Below are 20,201 nucleotides of genomic sequence, written 5' to 3'. Positions count from 1 at the left end.
ATGACGTCATGCACTTGTCCCTCTGGCCCGTCCCCCAGCCTGGTGCTCACTGTCCCTCTGCTTTTGATGCACTGAAGTTTTTCATGTCCTGGATATCCGACTCTCCATACAACCCAGAGATGTGAGCCTCCAGCAAGAAACAGGCCAGAGAGTACCCCCCCCCCCCCCCCCCCCCCCCCCCCACACACACACACACGTAGATAAATTTTTACTCTCTTCAGTATTTAGATCTAACTGTTTTAGTATTTAAAAGTAATGGTAGGTTTTTTCCCAACTCCTTCTTTCAAAGTTTTATTTTCCTCTACACTTTCATAAAAAAAGTATATTTGTTTATTGCATGTTAGTACATAGATGTAGTAGTAAGTTTTGACTTTTTACTCTTTTTACTATTTAGATAAGTTTCTAGTCTGTTTTGTGTGTAAGATACATTTTAACTCTTAATTGTATTTAATAATGCTTAATAAAAAAACAGTAATGTGAAGTTTTCACCCTGACACTTTTTCCAACTCCTTCCTTCAAACTTTTTTTCTTCTACAGTAAAAAAAAGGAAAAAACAAATTCACCTTACTATGTATATAGGTTTAGTGCATCTTAGTACATAAGTCCCAAAGTATTTAGCAAAGTATTTCAACCATTTAAAACATTTCTAAATGTAATAATTCTGTCGATTGAGACCAAATTGGCATAACTTCCATGACAGAGGTAAAAGGCTTTAGGAGGCTCTACAGACAATATTCCATCCCAACATGTTCCTCCCACAGTTCATATGTCACTATAATGACAGAACATACACAACAGAAAATACCAATCAAAAGTAAAATGTTATTTTTTTGGATGATTTGTTTGTTTTTTCTGATCTAATTTTTAGTTTATCTAAAGAATGTTTTGTTTGATAAATTTCCCATTTTCCTTTAAATTAATGTTTAAAATTATAACGTACATTTATTAACTGATGAATAAGTCCAAACATGCATTAGGAGGTGTGTTATGTGAGAGCATGTCACACTGACTCCAGCCACTAGAGGTCAGGAGTGCACCATTTTAAAGTGCTCTGATTATGTCAGTTTCTGAGTCTCACAGTCTGAATTAATGTGAGTGATTTACAACCCAAACTTTCACATCTCCTGAGCTCTGGAGCCTGAAACCAGTGGAACACACATTCATTTAGCTGTCACATGAATAAACAATGCAACATGTATGAATATTACAATGAACATTTCAATATGAAGAGTAGGAAGAAGAAGTTTGGATGGAACATTATCAGAGGGTTTGGGTTAGGGTGGTGTAGACCCTCCTATAGACCTGTTATATTATAAAGTGTTCAGAGGTGAACATGTTAGAATACAACTCCATTCATTCATCGGTAGGAGTAGTAGCTTTATTTGCAGCAGCTTTAATAATACTTTGGTAGTTGTGTCAGAAACAGCAGTGCTAAATATTAAACAGGATCTACAAAACATTAATAATCTAAATAAATCATCTATTAAATACCTTAAAAACCTGCAACAGTTATAAAGAGTTTGGATTTTTAACAGTAGCAGCTGCTGTGTCAGATGTGATCAAATTATTAACACCTCATAGATGGAGAAGTAGTTGGACTTTATGTTTAGTTAATTTCATTTGACTAAATTCTTTTATCAGCCAAAATAATGAAGTTTTTTTTTCTAAAATGTAAAATGTATTAACAGTCTTACAGAGGTGGCATTGTTTGGCTTCTTTTTCTACATTGAGTCCATATTTTTATCTCTTTCTGTGGTGAACTTGTCATAATGAGCTGTAAGAAGCTCTGTAGACATTGTTCCATTGAAATCCTTTTTCTGCTGTAGTGAACACATCACTGACCTCAGAAGATGTGAAAAGTATTATCTAAATAAAGAGCTTCAGCAGAGTCTAGTGGAAATATTCACTTCTGTTTTTCATCCATCACTGTGCTCACTTTTTCTCTGAAGTTTCCACAGACAGTTGAACCTGTTCAGCTCGTTGGAGTCTTATCTTCACCTAAACAGGGAGACTCAACTATTCTGAGCATCTAAACCTCGTAGACGGTCGGTCAGATTATCTATCACACACTCAGAGGAAAGATCCAGTGAAGCTGTTTAATTCTCTCTTGTCTCTCTTCTCAGATACACCATCACACACCAGCCTGATTCAGCATCACATGGATGTGGGGGATGCTCAGTATATTAACCACGTTCCTACTGGCTGCTGGTAGGAAAGAGTCAACAGATGGAAGAGGAGAGAGACTACGTGTCAGAACATGGGATAGCTGAACCAGTGCTCTGCTGCGTCTGTCCATATTATTATATTTAGATTTATAGATAGCTAGACGTCAGCTGGCTGCAGTGTCATGTACTAATAACCTCTTCATTTGTTTTGGTTTCCAGGTACAGTAAGGTCACATTTCCTGATGCTGCAACTGGTCAGAAACCCTGATGAACCTCATTCCACTGAGCTTCTCTTGATCTTTGATAGACTTTTTGGTATTAATCAGTCTTTAAAGAAGGTGAGAGGAAGGTTAAGTTACCTTCAGTCATTTCCAGGTACAGAAAGGTCCCATTTTCTTCTTTGGTGTCTTGAACAGGTGAGGAATCCCCTGAAGATGAGTTCATGCAGCTCCCACTCTGTCTGTGAGAAGCAGTGTTGGAGTTGGCCTGAGAATGAATGAATGGATGAACTCGCTCAGCTCTCAGACTGCTTCTCACAGACAGAGTGGGAGCTCCTCAAACACGAGGACCTGGCTGAACACACAGAAGCTGTACTGAACTACATCAGGTTCTCTGTGGAACATGTGACAACAAAAAGACTCATCCAGGACTTCTCCAATCAGAAAGCCTGGATGAACAGCCACATCCGGTCATTCCTCAGAGTCCCTGACTCCGCCTTCAGGTCAGGTGATAGGACATGGTACAGCGCCACTAGAGCTGACCTGAAGAGGGGGATTGATGCAGATTTTTCTGGCCAGGTTGTGGACCCCACCAAGGGCCAGTTGAAGCTGAGTCCAAGTCTGGCCGAGTCCGGACACCTTACTCTTTTAGTCTTCATTCTCTAAGTTTTTTTCTTCCAAAAACTTCTAAGTATTCAAGTCTTCTGCTGAGAAAAAAATCACAAAGTCAATCAAATACAGGAGATCAGAGAACCTGAATCCAGAAAGCTTTATTCCTCAAAAACAGAGTTCAAAAGTGTGAGTTTCTCCTGCAGAAAAAACTGATGACTTTTACCATCTGTGCATCACTTTTTATATTTTAAATTGTAGGTGTGTTACAGACCAAGGGAAATGACCTTGGCCCTTTTTCCCTTTCATTAGTTATTTTTGGGATGATTCTACTGGTGTCTAAAATGTAGCCCTTCCCATCTTGTATGAAAAAAGTACAGCACGTGGCCTTTACACACGACCAGTGGCAGACTGTTGACCAGGTTCTGGGACAGGTCTGGGAGTAACTGGGCATGTCCCTTTCTATTTCCCTTTGTTTGGTTGGTGTGTTTTTACTTGTATCCAATTCTACGTCAGATCTTTTTTTCCTGGTATTTTACAGGCCTGATCTCTAATGGAGTCTCTTCTTGTCTCACATGTACCACAATTTCCACACTAATCCCTTTTCTAAGGTTGTATACTCAGACAAACACATGGATGTGAACATCTTTGTAATACAGCAGTTACAGACAGAGCAGCACACAAGACAGCAACAGGTGCTGGATATGTAAATACTAATGGAATCACCCTCCTTGAGGAATTACATAGATGGGTGAAGCATAGATGGGTGAGGATGAGTGAGACATAGATAGATTAACACATTGCACAAAACCTGACACAACATTTCCTGTTTCGTGATGTTTATATCACAAAATCGGAGCAGAGCCAAACACTGGTTCATAATAAGACAAAATTGCCTTCTCACAAGAGTAATGTTAGAGGATTGAGATTTGGTCCTTGCTTTGTGGAGTTTTCTTTTTCTCCTTTTTCTTTTCTTTCGATTATTTCGGGGTTTTTCTCCCATAGGGTTTCACACAATCAGCTTGAGGTCCATTGTCAGTCCACTGTTGGTGGAGTCACAGACACAGACCAACAACAGGAGAACCTGGAGCTCCAGGAGTGATTAAGATCAGAGTGTAATAGTATCTGTGACTTTACTGTAAATATTACATACAAACATTACGGCACAACTCTGTACGACACAAAACACAAAGTAATCTGCTGATGGTGGTAGAAGGTTTCTCTCATCCTCTGTAACACTAAGTCAGGATCAGCTGTGTGGTGAAGGAGAGATATGGCTTCCATGCATTCATCTCTGATTGGCTGATCATCATATGTTCTGGATGATGTGGGACCTCCTTTTAGCTCCACTCTACTCTGGGATGAAGACGTGGTTCTGGATTTCCGCTCTCCTGCAAGCGGGAAAAAATCTCTCACCATTTTTTAAAACTTTTTTTATAAAAGGATATAGGATTAAGTTGAAGTCTCTTACCCTTCTTTTCCATGCATGTGAGCGACAATAATATTAACCAGTAACCGTGTGGTGGAATATTTCAAACTTCCAGTCTCTTCATCCTCTTTAATCACAGTCATCGCTGCTGGTTTTGAAGTAAGAATTTGCTCCACATTCTAAAAAAGAAAACATTATAAACATATTTACAACTACACTTAGATCTATGTTGTAAGCAAATACATTCAACTAATATCTGTACATATTACTTACATTTTTTAGGAATTATTTCTAATAAATAATGATTAAAATCTAGTTGTATACAAGCTGCAAGCACACTGTCCATCAAAGGCTGGCATCCAGAATCACTTGTGTCTCTGCTTAAAGTGCTTGAGACTGACAGTGTATTTGTCAGACTTGGAGAGGAGGAGCCTTCACACCCTTGCTGCAGGACACTTAGATCTGAAGATCACACACACACACAAGTATAAGGCAAATAAAATCTAAAGTCCAGCACATTAAAACTATATCACATACCTGGCTGGATATTACCTGTCTCAAGACAAAACATTACCATTACCTATAACTCTGCTTACCACAAGTAGTGAGGGTCACATATTCTGTCAGGTCTGAACGATCAGCCAGGTTCAAAATACACGTTTCTCACCGCTGTTCAAAACAGCAAGGCTACAGTTTATAAGCTCAACTGTTAGCATGCTAGCCAAAACTGACTTTTCAGCTGCGTCTGCGCCATTGAGCCGGAAATTATTCTCTTAAAACACCGACATGCGGTTGCATTGTTGGATGGTTATTTCCAAAACAGTATTAATTACCTTCAAGATGCGCGTCGTCATTAATTTGTGAAGCTTATCAAACAGTTTGTCATTACCGTCATACAGACACATCACACGCCACAGACAGTATGGCCGACATTAACGTTTGAGTGAAAGCTAACAGCTCCACAATGGCAGCTAAGGACAGTTAGCTAACTAATGCTGCGGGAGCTACTTGCTCTAAATAATGGAGTAAAAGCAATGGGGTTACGTTCAACATCAAGTTCGCAGTCATTAGCGGTACTATGTAAGTAGATAAAGTGAGAACAATGACAAAATATCACACATTTAAAGTACTTTCTGATAAAAATCATGCTCTTACCAGCCTTGTGACGACGTTCCTTGTGCTGCTCATGCCGCGATAAAATGCGTCGTGAACTCCAGGGACAGAGTTAAAACCAGATCCTGAGCACCAGGGAATAAAGTCCAAAATTCAACTCGGCCTGGGTGTACACCTTAACACAAACTGTAGTCAGAGTTATAAAATAAACTCCAGAAATGTAACTCTTTCACACTTTTTTGCCTGACTCCAGATTTTAGTACTTTGTGAATTTGCTGTGTGTTAGTACATGTAGTTGTGTACAGTTCAGCTGCTGCTGTCCTTGGTGCTGAATTCACCAACCCAGCTGAATGGTCCTGAGTGATTATTGTTGTAATTCATTTGGTATTTTTGAGAAGATTGAATATCATTAGTATGAGTTATGTTTTGGTTAATGTTAGGCTTTCAGTTATGATGTGTCCTCATAACTATATTAAGACAACAATGTGTGTGTGTGTGTGTTTGTCCTTTGATGCCTTTGATGTATCAACATTCTACAGTCTGATGTCACAGGCTGCAGTAAGTGGACACACAGCCAGAGACAAGTTCAGAAGTCAAACAGGAGCAGAAACAGTTGGACTGGACAGGACTTGCTCATGATTTAGGAAGAAAGAAGCACTCAGATATTTCTGCACAATTATTGACAAGGAAGGGAGGAGCTACTGCTGTTACAAGGACAAGAGGAAACTACAGGAAAGTCCAGATCAGCTCCAAGGTTTTCAGTAAGTCAATAGATATTAGTTGTTCATGTCAGTGTTTAGTTCATTTTGTGAAATGTTTTGTTCAGATGATTTGTTTGTTAAGTTGATGTGATATTTAAGCACAAAAGAACATGATGTTCAGCCCAAAAGTGTTTGGGCAAACACACAAAAAGTAGCTGTTTTAAATATTTCCATCTTACATCTTCCATCTTACTCAATGTTGGACAGGAATGGACCTATAAGTGATCAGACTCAGTAACAGCCTTTATCAGATGATGGATAGTCAGAGAATTCTTGTCAGGTGGATAAGGTGATTTTTGATTGCTTCTGGTGCTTGGAGTTGCAGAGAAATCCAGATGATTATTGTCCCTATTAAACATTGGATTTGTTAGTGGCGTTTTAGCATGTATAAAGAGATTTTTTATATGGATTGGTGTTGCTTAATGCCATACCACCCTGGGCACGCCCGATCGCACCTGATCTCGGAAGATAAGTAGAGTAGGGTCTGGTTAGAACTTGGATGGGACACCACCTAGGAATACTAGGTGCTATAAGCCTTTTATCTCCATTTTTGGAGAGCTTGACTAGAGGCATTTCACACAGTGTTCCTTTGTTTTTGGCAGAGCAGTGCATGATGGGTGAATCCAACAAAGCGCGTTTGCCGCATGCCGCAGCCTATTTGCAGCAGTGTTTGTGTCTTTTCAGCCATAAATGTAACAGACAAAGGGGAGCTGATGCTCAAGGCACTGAAATGTGGGATTATGCATTGTAGGTAGTGATGGTCCTCTGATACCCGAGGCTCCGACACATGCGCCATATCTCATAAAGCAGTTGTATCGAACCAATGTGCCGAGGTGTGGCTTGGTCATGTGAGTACTGACGTTTGAACCAATCAGGTGATTCGTATGACGTTCGAAGCACTCACCTGCTTCGAACGTCATACGAATCACCTGATTGGTTCGGTTTGTCATGTGAGTCACGTGGCGGGATCGAGTGTGTTCAGGGATAGGATAGCTCTATATAGTGGCGGTCATTTGAATTGTTCTTTGCAGAGTAGGTCGGTTTGTTGCGGTTCTTAGGTGTTTTGAGAGTTAGTAGTGTTGATATTGTGTTTTTGGAGAATCAGTGTAGATATAGCAATAGATATATAATATATAAATTAGATAGATATCTAGAGAGTTATATAGATAGGTATATAGATATATAGTCCTAAATAATGGTAGATATAGATAAGACATAGATTCATTACATACAAATATATACACACACATATATATATAAAACTCATAAACAGTTACACAAGCACACCCACTGCCCTGTTCTTCAAGTACACCCTCTTTACCTACGTACACATAAACTTCTTTACCAACGAAGCCCAAAACATTCCATGGTATAATCTGTATTTGCACCAGTACCTTGTGAAAATGATATCAGTCTGTATTTGTAGAGCACATCTCATGAATGGACCAGCACCATTTCACCATGCCAAATAACAAACATGGTCTGAATTAGACATTTGGAATGAGATCACATTTGCCATCTGGGGAGTGAACACCCAGTATTCAACATCTTTTAAGCTATGGACTGTTTAGACTTGTTTTAGGATAGCTTACAATTCATAACACAAAATATCAGGCCAATTATATCGCTGTTTCCTACAACAGCCAGACATGTCAAATAATATAGCCTATGTATTTTATATATATATATATATATATATATATATATATATATAAACGGGACACTGTTTGTAAGCCAGCACACAGTGTTCCTTTGTTTTTGGCAGAGCAGTGCATGATGGGTAGATCCAACAAAGCGTGTTTGCCGCACGCCGCAGCCTATTTGCAGCAGTGTTTGTATCTTTTCAGCCATAAACGTAACATACAAAGGGGAGCTGATGCTCAAGGCGCTGAAATGTGGGATTATGCATTGTAGGCACCGTCAGCCAGAGTGCTGTGCCTGGTGACCACCACCCGCTCTCTTCCAACTGCAGCTCATACTTACCTGGCAGGGGAGATACCATGATCAACAAGGTGGTTCACCCAGGTTGAGGCTCAGCCATTGCACTCTGGCTGTGCTGACTCCTGTGAATTCCCCAAATGTGGGAATCTCGACTGCATAATTTCTGATAGTGGGGGTCTGTGTTCGCGCTCTCCCCTGTTGCGTGCGTGTAGAAGAAAACACTATGTGTCAGGAATGCCCATGTGCTAACCTGTTGAAGGCTCTCCGTTTTGTGAAGTGGCTTTGTTGATTTAGAGTTACATGTCAGCTTTTGCAGTCTGTCCACAAAGCGGCAGTGTTGCTCTGCAGAAGCTCTCTGGCGTACGCTACAGAGTGGTGTGTTTAGTGTTCCCATTGGAATTGGGGAAGTGGGCGTGGCCTTTCCATGACAAAATGAAGTGTGAGCTCTCCTGTCCGACTTTGCTGCTTGTTTGTGGAAGAAATGTGTGCTAGATGTTGTTCTAGTATGCTTTATTTCTAGGCTTTGGTGTGGAACAGCAATGAGTTGAAGCTATTTTTGGCCGGCTTTGCCGTATGGCTGAGCCTTTTGAGTTGGTGAAAAGTCAAACACCTTTGTATAGCGGCAGGGAAAAGTACACAGCAGACAGATGGGCGGAGTTGCTAAGTGGCGGCAATTGATAAGCTGGCTTACAAACGGGACACCGCGACAAGTGACGGTTGTACCAAGAGCTTGATTTGGACGTCAAAGGCTTGGGCCTCATCGCTTCTCGGCTTTTTGGCTAAGATCAAGTGTAGTATCTGTTCTTATCAGTTTAATATCTGATATGTCCCCTATATGGGGACAATGTATTAAACCCGTTTTTAGGAGAGGGAGCTGAAAAGGGAACTTGCTCCACTCACTCCACGCACCGACCTGGCATTGCAGTGCCGCCGGGAACGGTGCACCTTTCTCTTGCTTTGTAGAAAATCAAGCTCTGACACACATGTTTAGTTAGGAGTCAAACATTTACAGTGGCTGAAGGAAAATGCGGCTAAGTTTTTATCAAGTGAATTGTGCACAACCAGTCAGTTGATTTACTGATATCACCCAGGGAACCCCGCTCAACAACACAGTGCACTTCAGCTACGATGATTGGTCGCGGACTCCCTGAAGACGCCTGATCGTTTCCCAGACTTTGTAGTCTCCATGTAAAAGCCAGGCCTGGATTTTTCAGGCTGGAGGTGGTGGTGGGGGGGTGGGGGGCAATGGAGGGGAGGCTGGGATTTAGCACGCGGCAAGCCAAGGGAGGCGCACCGCGACGGTGGTAGCTGGGACGACTAGGGTCCTCAGCTGCTCTCTGAGACAGGCCTTTTCTGACTCTTGTTTCTCTTCATAACGCACAAGTCTTTCGCCTTTTACTAAAGACTTCCGTGGAGAGGAACACCAATGAGTTGAAGTTATTTTTGGCTGGCTTGGCCTTTTGGCTGAGCCTTTTGAGTTGGTGAAAAGTCAAACATCTTTATAGAGCGCCACAAGTGGGAGCTCCCCTGTCCGACTTTGCTCTTTCTTTGTGGAAGAAATGTGTGCTAGATGTTGTCATTTCGCTGGTATACTTTATTTTTAGGCTTTGGTGGGGATGCTGGCGTCTTTGAGACAAGAAAAGTGTACATGATGACAATAAAAAAAGAAATAACGCTACTGAATGAACTAATTTCTTCAATATGACAGATGATGCTTGAAAAATATACAGTTGTAAGAAGCAAAGGAAACAAGAGAAGCTTTTACAAAAACAAGGTTCATGCAGCATTTTCACTTTTCACTCATCAAACACACATTCACAGATGACTACATGAATACATGACTTTATGTGTGTACAGGTCTAGTGTGTTTTTTTTTTTTGTATTCTTTGACAGAGGCACAGGTACTGACATAGGTCTGAGATGCTAAGAGAGAGAGAGGTTAGGGCGAGGGAATGCATTATGCCAGAGAGTGTCCTCACAAAGATATAAGTACCAGTATGTGTGTGTGTGTGTGTGTGTGTTTGTCCTTTGATGCCTTTGATGTATCAACATTCTACAGTCTGATGTCACAGGCTGCAGTAAGTGGACACACAACCAGAGACAAGTCCAGAAGTCAAACAGGAGCAGAAACAGTTGGACTGGACAGGACTTGCTCATGATTTAGGAAGAAAGAAGCACTCAGATATTTCTGCACAATTATTGACAAGGAAGGGAGGAGCTACTGCTGTTACAAGGACAAGAGGAAACTACAGGAAAGTCCAGATCAGCTCCAAGGTTTTCAGTAAGTCAATACATGTTAGTAGTTCATGTCAGTGTTTAGTTCATTTAGTGAAATGTTTTGTTCAGATGATTTGTTTGTTAACTGAATATGATATTTAAGCACACAAGAACACGATGTTCAGCCCAAAAGTGTTTGGGCACACACACAAAAAGTAGCTGTTTTAAATATTTCCATCTTCCATCTTACTCAGTGTTGGACAGGAATGGATCTATAAGTGATCAGACTCAGTAACAGCCTTTATCAGATGATGGATAGTCAGAGAATTCTCGTCAGGTGGATAAGGTGATTTTTGATTGCTTCTTGTGCTTGGATTTGTAGAGAAATCGAGATGATTATTGTCTCTATTAAACATTGGATTTGTTAGTGGCGTTTTAGCATGTATAAAGAGATTTTTTATATGGGTTTGTGTTGCTCACGGCCATACCACCCTGGGCACGCCCGATATTGCCTGATCTCGAAAGATAAGTAGAGTAGTGCCTGGTTAGAACTTGGATGGGACACCACCTGGGAATACTAGGTGCTATAAGCCTTTTATCTCCAGTTTTGATGCACAATAAACAAAAAAATGTCATCCCTAAACTAGTGTGGTTCATCTCCATCTTGTGACGTGGTTTTGTTGATTTAGAGTTATATGTCAACTTATTAAACCCATTTTTAGGAGAGGGAGCTGAAAAGGGAGCTTGCTCCGCTCACTCTACGCATCGACCTGGCATTGCAGTGCCGCCGGGAACGGTGCACCTTTCTCTTGCTTTGTAGAAAATCAAGCTCTGACACACATTTAGTTAGGAGTCAAACTTTTACAGTGGCTGAAAGAAAATGCGGCTATGTTTTTATCAAGTGAATTGTGCACAGCCAATTGAGGGGATGGAGGGGAGGCTGGGATTTAGCACGCGGCAAGCCACGGGAGGCGTACCGCGATGGAGGTAGCTGGGACGACCAGGGTCCTCAGCTGCTCTCTGAGACAGGCCTGATGATTTATTTTCATCTGCTTTACTTTAATTTTCAAAAACTGTGTGAGCATCTGGAACATGAAGATGAGGCTAGTTGCTTTAATCTCTGCCTTTCTTGATAAGAATCATTTCTTTGGCACTGACAGGCGTCTGTTGATGTTGCAGCTTCAGTAATTATTCATCTTTTTCTCACCCTCCTCCGTTTCCTCCTCTCATCAGTTTTTCTTCTACCACCTGCTTCTTCTTTGCTCTTCTAACTGAACAGTGACAGACGTTATTCTCTGAGGTGTGAACCAGTGTGCAGCTGCTTGTGCAGTGAATAATGTAGTGATGAGTCTGATTATGCAGCAGGTAGTCATTCATTCATCAGCCCAAAGGTTAAATTAGCTGAAACCAGATATTTACTGGTTTGAGTCAAATGAACAGAGTTTTGCTTTGGGAAATTTCCAAAAGTCAAAAGTTTGTAGTCGATAAAGATTCTCTCCATATTCTGACACATTCACTGATTCATTTTATCTGTTTTTCAAAAACCTCTGAAAAGAAGAAAAAGGAAAATGTTCTTCACAGCTGATTTTAGTCTTCAAATATACAAACATTGTTTCTCCTCTTTCAAACAGTAAAACAACAGAAATATTAAACTTCTCTTTTTTTCTTTGCATAAATCATGATGAATTATCATTGATGTTTATTCCTCAGTGCTTGTGCAGCTGTTTGAGAACATAATTTACATTCTGCATCTACATGCTGCATGACTGTGTTTGAACTGGTTTGAAGTCCAGACTTAACTGGCTGTGTCATAAACCACAGTGTTTGAAGAAGGATGTGTGCAGAGCTACAAAGCTAAATGACTTAGATTTGTTGGGTATTTGGTTGATTGTCGACTGTCGGACATGACACAAACCTAACATTTCCTTCAGCATTTGAAATGTATTCATTTTTTTCTGAAGCTTATGTTTTAGACTGTGTGATCAGTGCCTTCATTTCTATAAGTATAGTTGTTTTGAACACACTGCAGTGACTCAGTAACTCAAAGAACTTACTGCTTTTCTCAGATGAATAATCAAGTGATCCAAAAAAAAGTCCCTTAGTCATTCATGATAAATGTAAAATGAAGAATCAGCTTTGTTTTCATGGTTTCTTTCACTGACTGAACACTCAGGACAAGTATCAGGTAGTTTTCACAAACTCTGATGAATCACTGTTGGACTTTAAAGTTTCTCTCCTCCATTGCTCTCTCAGCTCCTTCTTTTCTCTTTGTCCACCCACTTTCTCTTCCTCTCGTTCCTCTCTTTGTTATTCAGAGACACTTGTATTTTCTGTGTGAAGTTTTCAGCTCCTGTCTGTTAGAAGTGTCAGGTAATATTCTGCATTTTTTCACCTTGGAGTAGAACTGCAGTGGAAACAGTTTTCAGCAGCTGGACTGAAGTAGAACCATCATCTCTGTCTCTTCCTCCACATTCAATCGTGCCCTCACATGTTTGACTTTCTGTCTTTTTGTAATTGTTGCTGCTTTGCTCTGATTTTAACATGATGCAGTTCATGTCTGGTGTCTGATTGTTTGTTGTCTCGTGTTTTGCACCATCCTGAACCAACTCGTTGATCTTGAATTGCAGGTAGAACGTGATGCTAATGAGCTGTGACAGTGTTTAACAGTGTGTGCAGCTCTGTCCATGTCCATTAATGCTGTCAGGTGGTCCTCTGTCTCTTATTGCTGTTATATTATTTAATCCACTTTCACCATCAGAACAACTTATCACATTTAACAGCAACAACTTGACATTATATATTTGTATCAATATTAGCCTTTCGCAGATGACTCCAGACTCAGAGGAAAAAATGGTACTTTCCATCCCAGACCCTAAATAAAGGGGCGATCAGCAGGATGGTCTGAAAGATACAAAACAAAAGGAAACAACAATATTAATATGAATTAGTATCAACCTCTCAAAAAAAGGAAAAGTTGAAAACCACAAACGGAAGTGGGGGTGGTGACTGTGCAGGCACCTGTTGCCAGTGCACCAAAATCACAACTTGTGATTATTTAAGAATTAATCTTCCCCAACCTAACCAAAACCCAATTCTAACAGGTAGAGATCATCAAATAATGGAATGACCTGATACCTTCAACTGTATCCATAAACATGGAGGAAATCTCCCAAACACAAACTTAACCACAATGTGATTCACAGCAAACAAACACACCAGCATAAAAATAAGTCATTGTTTTAGGATCTGAAGAAGATGATCCAGGATGAAGGAGATCAGGAGACAGGAGCCCCACAACAGAAGAGAGAGAAATAACAGAAATACAATTAAAACACAAACTTACAAACACAAAAACACATTCTGGTACTTATATTTTGTGAGAACACTTGCTGACATAATGCATTCCCTTGCCCCTTAACCTATAACCTGACGTAACCTTAACCATCATAACTGAAAGCCTAACCCTAACCAAAACCCAATCCCCACGCATCACTAAAGACAAATCAACGTCAAGTTACAACTGCTACTATACCTCCATTTTGTTTACCCGGACCTCCATTTTGGAGATCAAGTCACTACTACCTCCTGGACCTCCATTTTAAGCAGTCTTCACTATCAAAAGAGAAACAACATCTACTACAAAGCTCAACAAGTGACCACCCGGACCTGCATCCGGGAGGCCAAGGTTCAATCCCCACGCACTACTAAAGAACTATCTACGTCAAGATATCCTTCATCCTCGTTACCTACCCCACCATATATTATTACTTTTATGTCTCTGTATAACTTTTTCAGAGTAAAGTCTACACACAGGAGCGGACCTCAAGATGGCTCCTCCAGCACACACACACACACACAGTCATACACCTGCATATACACATAGTCCCAACAATACACCACAACCACTCATGACACTTAATATACAACCTCCAACACATAGACAACATACCACATCCACACTCACGCATGCACCAGACCCAATAACCAGACAAACCAGCAAGCAATATTTCAAATTGATACAGGCTATACGTCACAAACATATCATGGACACTGCCTTAACCACCAGAACATTCCCCCCAGGTATAATAAGACAAGTAACACACCTTACAGATTTCATCAAACCATCCACACCCACAATAGAAACCCGCAATAAAATACATCACAATACTACAACCTGGATGCACAACACAATCACCATATTACATGACCACTACACAAACATCATTAGTACAATAGATACATCATCTTACAACTCCATAGCCTTGGATAAAGCCACCGGTTGGGCCAGTTAACGTTATGGATCAAGACTGTCCACGACAACTCTACAAGAAACTCATCGACTTCTGAAGACCACCAGCACCCCCCAACAACCAGAACATCATTCCACACATCAGCAAACAAGAACCAACATCTTATCAACCATCCCGGAAGAAGAATATCCGCCCCTACCCAAATCATCTGCCCCCACCACTCTCTCTGTCTATCAAGGCACACGGCAAACCACCATGGAAGAACTTAATCCAAAATCCTATCCCTCTAAGCCCAGTCCACCTCAACAGACTTCAACTGAAACCCAAACTACACCTCAACAAAAGATTACATCAACAGAGAAGGTGCAACCGGATCCCAGCAGCCCCCTCCCCTCTCCCCACCCAGTTTACAAACCCACTCGCAGAGGACCCATTAAGAACCCACCCACCACAACAACAACATCTCGACCACCAAGACCGGACTCAGAATACTCCACCGGCTCCAACAACCTCTACTCCTCAACTATTAAAAATCCGAAAAGTGACCTGGGGACCTCTAACCACAATGGCAGAAATACATTCAAGCACCCCCCAAAATCCTGTCTCCCCCATTCTTCCCCCTATTTCATCCACTTCACCATCTATACATACAACAGTGCAGATTCACCACCCCAACCACCACTCACATACCACAGAAGAACTCCAAACAGTCACTCTCAGTACACACTCTGATGTTTCGGTTCATATGACTGACATGATTCTTACTTCTTCCCCTCAGATAGAAACCGGGGAGGTCCGACCTGAGCAGCATGCGCCCCCAAAAGAAAACAAACCCCAAAGAGAGTCGGGCAAAATGATGAAGGGGTCAACAAAGACCAAACAAAGACCCATCTGAGCCCTCTCCATCACAACCCGAGGGGGATGTGCTGCTCGATCGGACCTCCTCGATCAATATGGTAGCTACCACTCCCCATACACCCAACACCATTACTCCTACTAACCACCTTCCTCCACCACATCATACCTCATCTCCTCTCTCTCTCACTACTCAACCTGAAAACCCTCACCTTTCCCCTCCTTCACCCCCTTCCCCCCTACTCACCTCTAGTCTCCCTTCCTCTTCTTCCCCACCCCACTCACCCACCTCTCCTATCCCAACTGCTCAACCCTCCTCCCAATCACCTCCCACCCTACTATTATCGCCCCCCCCCTGCTACACCATGCCGCCGGACCAGACCCTTCATCGCCCCCACTTCCATATTGCACGCCCCACCCGCAAAATCCAGGACTGGCACTTCAAGACCAAGAAACCCATCCTCATCCTTGGTGATTCAAATGTAAACCGCATTCCAGGATACACCCACCCACAGATCCAGATAGACAGTTACCCCGGAGCCAACATCTACCATCTTCCTCAAGATCTGTGAAACCCCCTTCCCCCCAACCCCCATGTCAAGATCCTCATCTTTTCTATTGGAATAAACAACAAAGACCAGGACCCCAAACAAACTTCCATTAAACAACTCAAGACCCTCTTCCGTCAAGGTAAGTCGACCTTCCCCAATGCAGACATTTACTTTCCTATAATGAATTTCTCATCCAACCTCACCTCCACCCAGAAACATAACCCTCTTATAAACAATGTCATGGCCACCTACTTCCCCATCCTCACTGAAATCCCTCATGACACTTTCACAACAGAAAAGGACAATACCCACTGGACACCCACCACAGCAAGTCTCATCTTTCAAAATTGGCTGGTACAGTTAAATTTACAGTAAATACCAAATCCAACCCGGACCTCTCACAACACACTCACACCACACATCAGCCTCCGGACCTGGGGTGGAACTCCACTTCAAATATTCTCAACCTAGCCACCCTCTTTTCTCCCTCTACACCTCAACGCCAACTCTTGGAGAGGGGCCTAACTTTCATACCCAGACCCATACATCTCGACCGGGAGGAACTTCATAGGGATCTACATAACTTCCATAGACGACTTAAACTCATAGACTATTTCCACCTCCAACCTGATCGACAACCCTCCTTATTCACACATCCATCTCATTGGGAACCAGACCATAGCAAACTCCACCCACTCACTCACCAAACTATTCAACAGAATCATAGGGCCCTGCAATGTTTCCGGCCCCCGGGGGATATCCCCGATAGCCTCTCGGGGCCGGAACGCAGGGCCCTTTCTGAAATCATCTCCAATCCTAATATTATTCTCAAACCGGCAGATAAAGGATCCAAAGTCATAATCATGGACAGACAACAATACCTATTAGAAGCCAACCGTCAACTCAATAATCCCACCTACTATAAACAACTAGAGGACACCATTCAGCCACATACACAAAACCAACTCAGGAACATCATTCACACATTATACAATAAAAAATTCATTAATGCCAAACAAAAAGATTTTCTCTCCGGACCAGATAACCCAAGTCCCCGCTACTTTTATCTACTACCTAAAATACACAAAGAACCTGAGACCTGGACCGTTCCTAATGAGTTTCCTTCCGGAAGACCTATAGTTTCAGACTGCAATAGTTCCACATACCACATTTCTCAATACATAGATCACTTTTTAGGTCCCCTCTCCACCCACCACCCCAGCTATATCAAAGATACTTACTTAGTATCTTACTTAGATCTGGCCCCATCATCCCTCCACATTTCCTGACTTCATCCACATCCTCAATAACCATCATCCATCCATCAAAGTTAAATACACAATAAATCCAACACATATCAACTTTCTAGACACCAGATTTTTTTCTAACACTACACACAAAACACTGTTAACACAGATCTACTTCAAACCAACAGACACACATGCTCTCCTTCACAAATCGAGTTACCACCCAAAACACACATTTAAAGGCATCATCAAATCTCAAATCATTCGTTTCTTTCGCATCTGTTCAGATATCAAAGACTTTCATACAGCCACTTCCACCCTCTTCAATAGCTTACGTTCAAGGGGCTATTCTAAAAGATTCCTCCGATATATCAAAAATTCTGCACTGGCCTCTCTCGCTCCCACTCGCTCTTCCCCACCCTCTCCGCTTCCTCAACACCTCTCCCCACCCCAGGTCCTTGGGTCTGATCCAGCCTCAAAGCCTTCCTCCCTCTACCCGAACAAGGGTTTGTATCTTTCTCCCTCCTTATCTGATTCCCGCCCCCCTATTCCTAACCCTAACCTTCCCCCCCACCCTAACCCTAACCTCTCCATTCCCTCCTATTCTAACCCTAACCCTCAACCTATCCCCTACCCTAACCTTAACCACTCCCCTCTTCTTTTACCTGCACCTGATTCCCCCCTCTCTACTTGCAAACCCAAATCCTCCCTTTACTCTAAACCTAACCCTAACCCCCCCTCCCCATCTGATCTGAACCTTAATCCTCAACCTATCCTTGACCCTAACCCTGACACTCCATCGGGTCTGGACCTGGAGGATGTGGAGGATGCGGAGGAGTTCCCGCCCCTGCCTGGGCCACGGGGGGCGCCAACACTCCGGTCCAACATTCTGGATGGGCTGGCGCTGGGTGAGGAGACACAGGCTGAGTTTCAACACCTGGATGAGGGGACATTATCGAACACGTGTAAACAAACTGATTTGAGAAAATCTCAACCAACACCCATGGAGGAGGAAATAATAGAAGAAAATACCTCCTTGGGGAGATCAGGAGAAATTCTTCCCCGAGTGCCCCTCTCGCCGGTTGTGTGTCTTCCCACTGGTGAGAGAATCCAAAGCCCTGCGGCCACCAGAACTCTCCTAGCTGCCCACCCGGCTGTCCCTTGGCGCCCCCTTGGACCTGGACGGGGGAGGGAACAGGAACCACCATCGCCGTCTTCATCTGAGGATGACTTTATCCCGAGCAATAAGATGAGGAAGCCTCTCACAGATAGGAAAAACAGGAGTGAGGGGTACATTCAAACGACAAACACAAAACCTAGACAGAAATACACAAGGGAGGGGAAATCCTATCAGGAGACCAAACCCACCTACCCAAACACAACAACAGAAAAACACAATTCCCGAATACAGAACAGTGCTCAGGATGGCCAGGATAACATCTCACAATTTCATATCTCTCTAGGTGATGGTGCCGGACTGAGACAGCAAAAAACATCAAACCCCATACAGGGACTGGGCCCGCTCGAGAGAAAAAAAATGGTGGATACGAACATGATGATTCAGGGGTCGAAAAAGTATAAACATACTGACCTGCATGGCAGAGCGACCCAATCTGAATCCACCCAGAACACCTCGGCGGGACCCCGGTCGGATGCTGCCTCTATGCCCGGGCACCCCACAAACGAGCCGACTGCTGGCGCGGGGGGTGCATCTGCCCCCGACCACTCGCCGGGGGCCGGGTACTTTCCGTGCCAGCACAAGGCAAGAAAAGGCAGAAAAATACTGGATTGGAGTTTCAAGGGGAAAAAACCTATTTGGTTCTTCGGCGACTCCAATTTGAACCGTATTCCACCCCACAAAAACAAAAATCTACAAATAGACAGCTATCCGGGTGCAGCCTTCTACCACTTCCAGCATGTCCTTGACAAAACACCCGAACATCCCCTGGTGGAAATAGTGGTGCTGTCCGTAGGTATCAACAATAGAGACCAGGATCCACAAAAAACCTCAATACAACAACTACGTTAGGTGTACAGAAAGGCTAAAATAGTGTTTCCCAACATTCATTAACTACTCGCCTCTCCTCCCGCAGGAGCAACAAAAAAATCTTAACACCATTAACAATTTTATTTACAGCCACCTCCCCTTCCTGGGGCCGCTGCCCTCACATCAGTTCACTACAACATCCGATAACATTCACTGGACTCCGGAGACGGCAGAACGCATCCTCCAACTCTGGTGTACGGAGTCACAAATTAATCTGTGATCTATTTCAGGACGCCGGAGGGGAGTTTCCGTGAACCGGGGGCGGGGACCCCCGTCCCGGGCCAGGTGACTCTTCACCTTCCCTTTCCCCTAATTTTTATTTTCTCCCCCTCCCTCTCCCTTCTCCACCTAGACCCACTTACCTTTCACATGGGTCTCCGGTTTTTCCTTCTCGGGCCGTGGGCGGGGGTCTCCCGTTCCGCCGATGGAGAATGATCTATCCGGTGGCTCTCCTCCCGTTAGTCCCGGCCGATCTTTGAAAATTCATAATAAACCTGAAATGGCCTGACTCTGTACATAATAACCCAATTTACAGGTGGGGGACACGGCGATGTTGACACAGTCATATACTCCTGCATTTGTGAGGTTTATTTGAGCGAGCGGAAACGCAAAGGTTAGGTAAAGCTTTATTTAAATCCACCTCACTGTTGCTCTCAGATGATGTCATAGCAGAGAGGGATAACATGGGAAAGAGAGTTTTAGTCATTTATTAAAATGTCCGGTACTCACCACTCTACAACGGTAAATAATAAAAATAACCAAGTGTAAAACAAAGAAAAAGAACTCATTGTAACACAC

General features: G+C 42.7%; 3 non-coding genes and 2 pseudogenes across 3 annotated transcripts; all 5 read left to right on the top strand.

The window, feature by feature from the left end:
* The first annotated feature begins 6,712 nt into the window (after nt 1–6,712).
* On the top strand, nt 6,713–6,831 carry LOC121196474 (annotated as a pseudogene).
* A 1,439-nt stretch (nt 6,832–8,270) lies between these two features.
* LOC121196436 lies at nt 8,271–8,434 on the top strand. Its single transcript, XR_005895898.1, has one exon. It is a non-coding gene; the product is annotated as a U1 spliceosomal RNA (small nuclear RNA).
* Nucleotides 8,435–8,995: 561 nt separating this feature from the next.
* On the top strand, nt 8,996–9,186 carry LOC121196687. The gene has a single exon (XR_005896129.1). It is a non-coding gene; the product is annotated as a U2 spliceosomal RNA (small nuclear RNA).
* A 404-nt stretch (nt 9,187–9,590) lies between these two features.
* LOC121196152 lies at nt 9,591–9,705 on the top strand. The gene has a single exon (XR_005895629.1). It is a non-coding gene; the product is annotated as a U5 spliceosomal RNA (small nuclear RNA).
* Nucleotides 9,706–11,108: 1,403 nt separating this feature from the next.
* On the top strand, nt 11,109–11,260 carry LOC121196714 (annotated as a pseudogene).
* The last annotated feature ends 8,941 nt before the right edge of the window (nt 11,261–20,201 follow it).

The sequence above is a fragment of the Toxotes jaculatrix genome, chromosome 16 (assembly GCF_017976425.1).
Source record: "Toxotes jaculatrix isolate fToxJac2 chromosome 16, fToxJac2.pri, whole genome shotgun sequence".
NCBI lineage: Eukaryota > Metazoa > Chordata > Actinopteri > Toxotidae > Toxotes > Toxotes jaculatrix.
The sequence above is the reverse complement of the archived record's forward strand: the minus strand, read 5'-3'. Positions and strand labels throughout refer to the sequence as shown.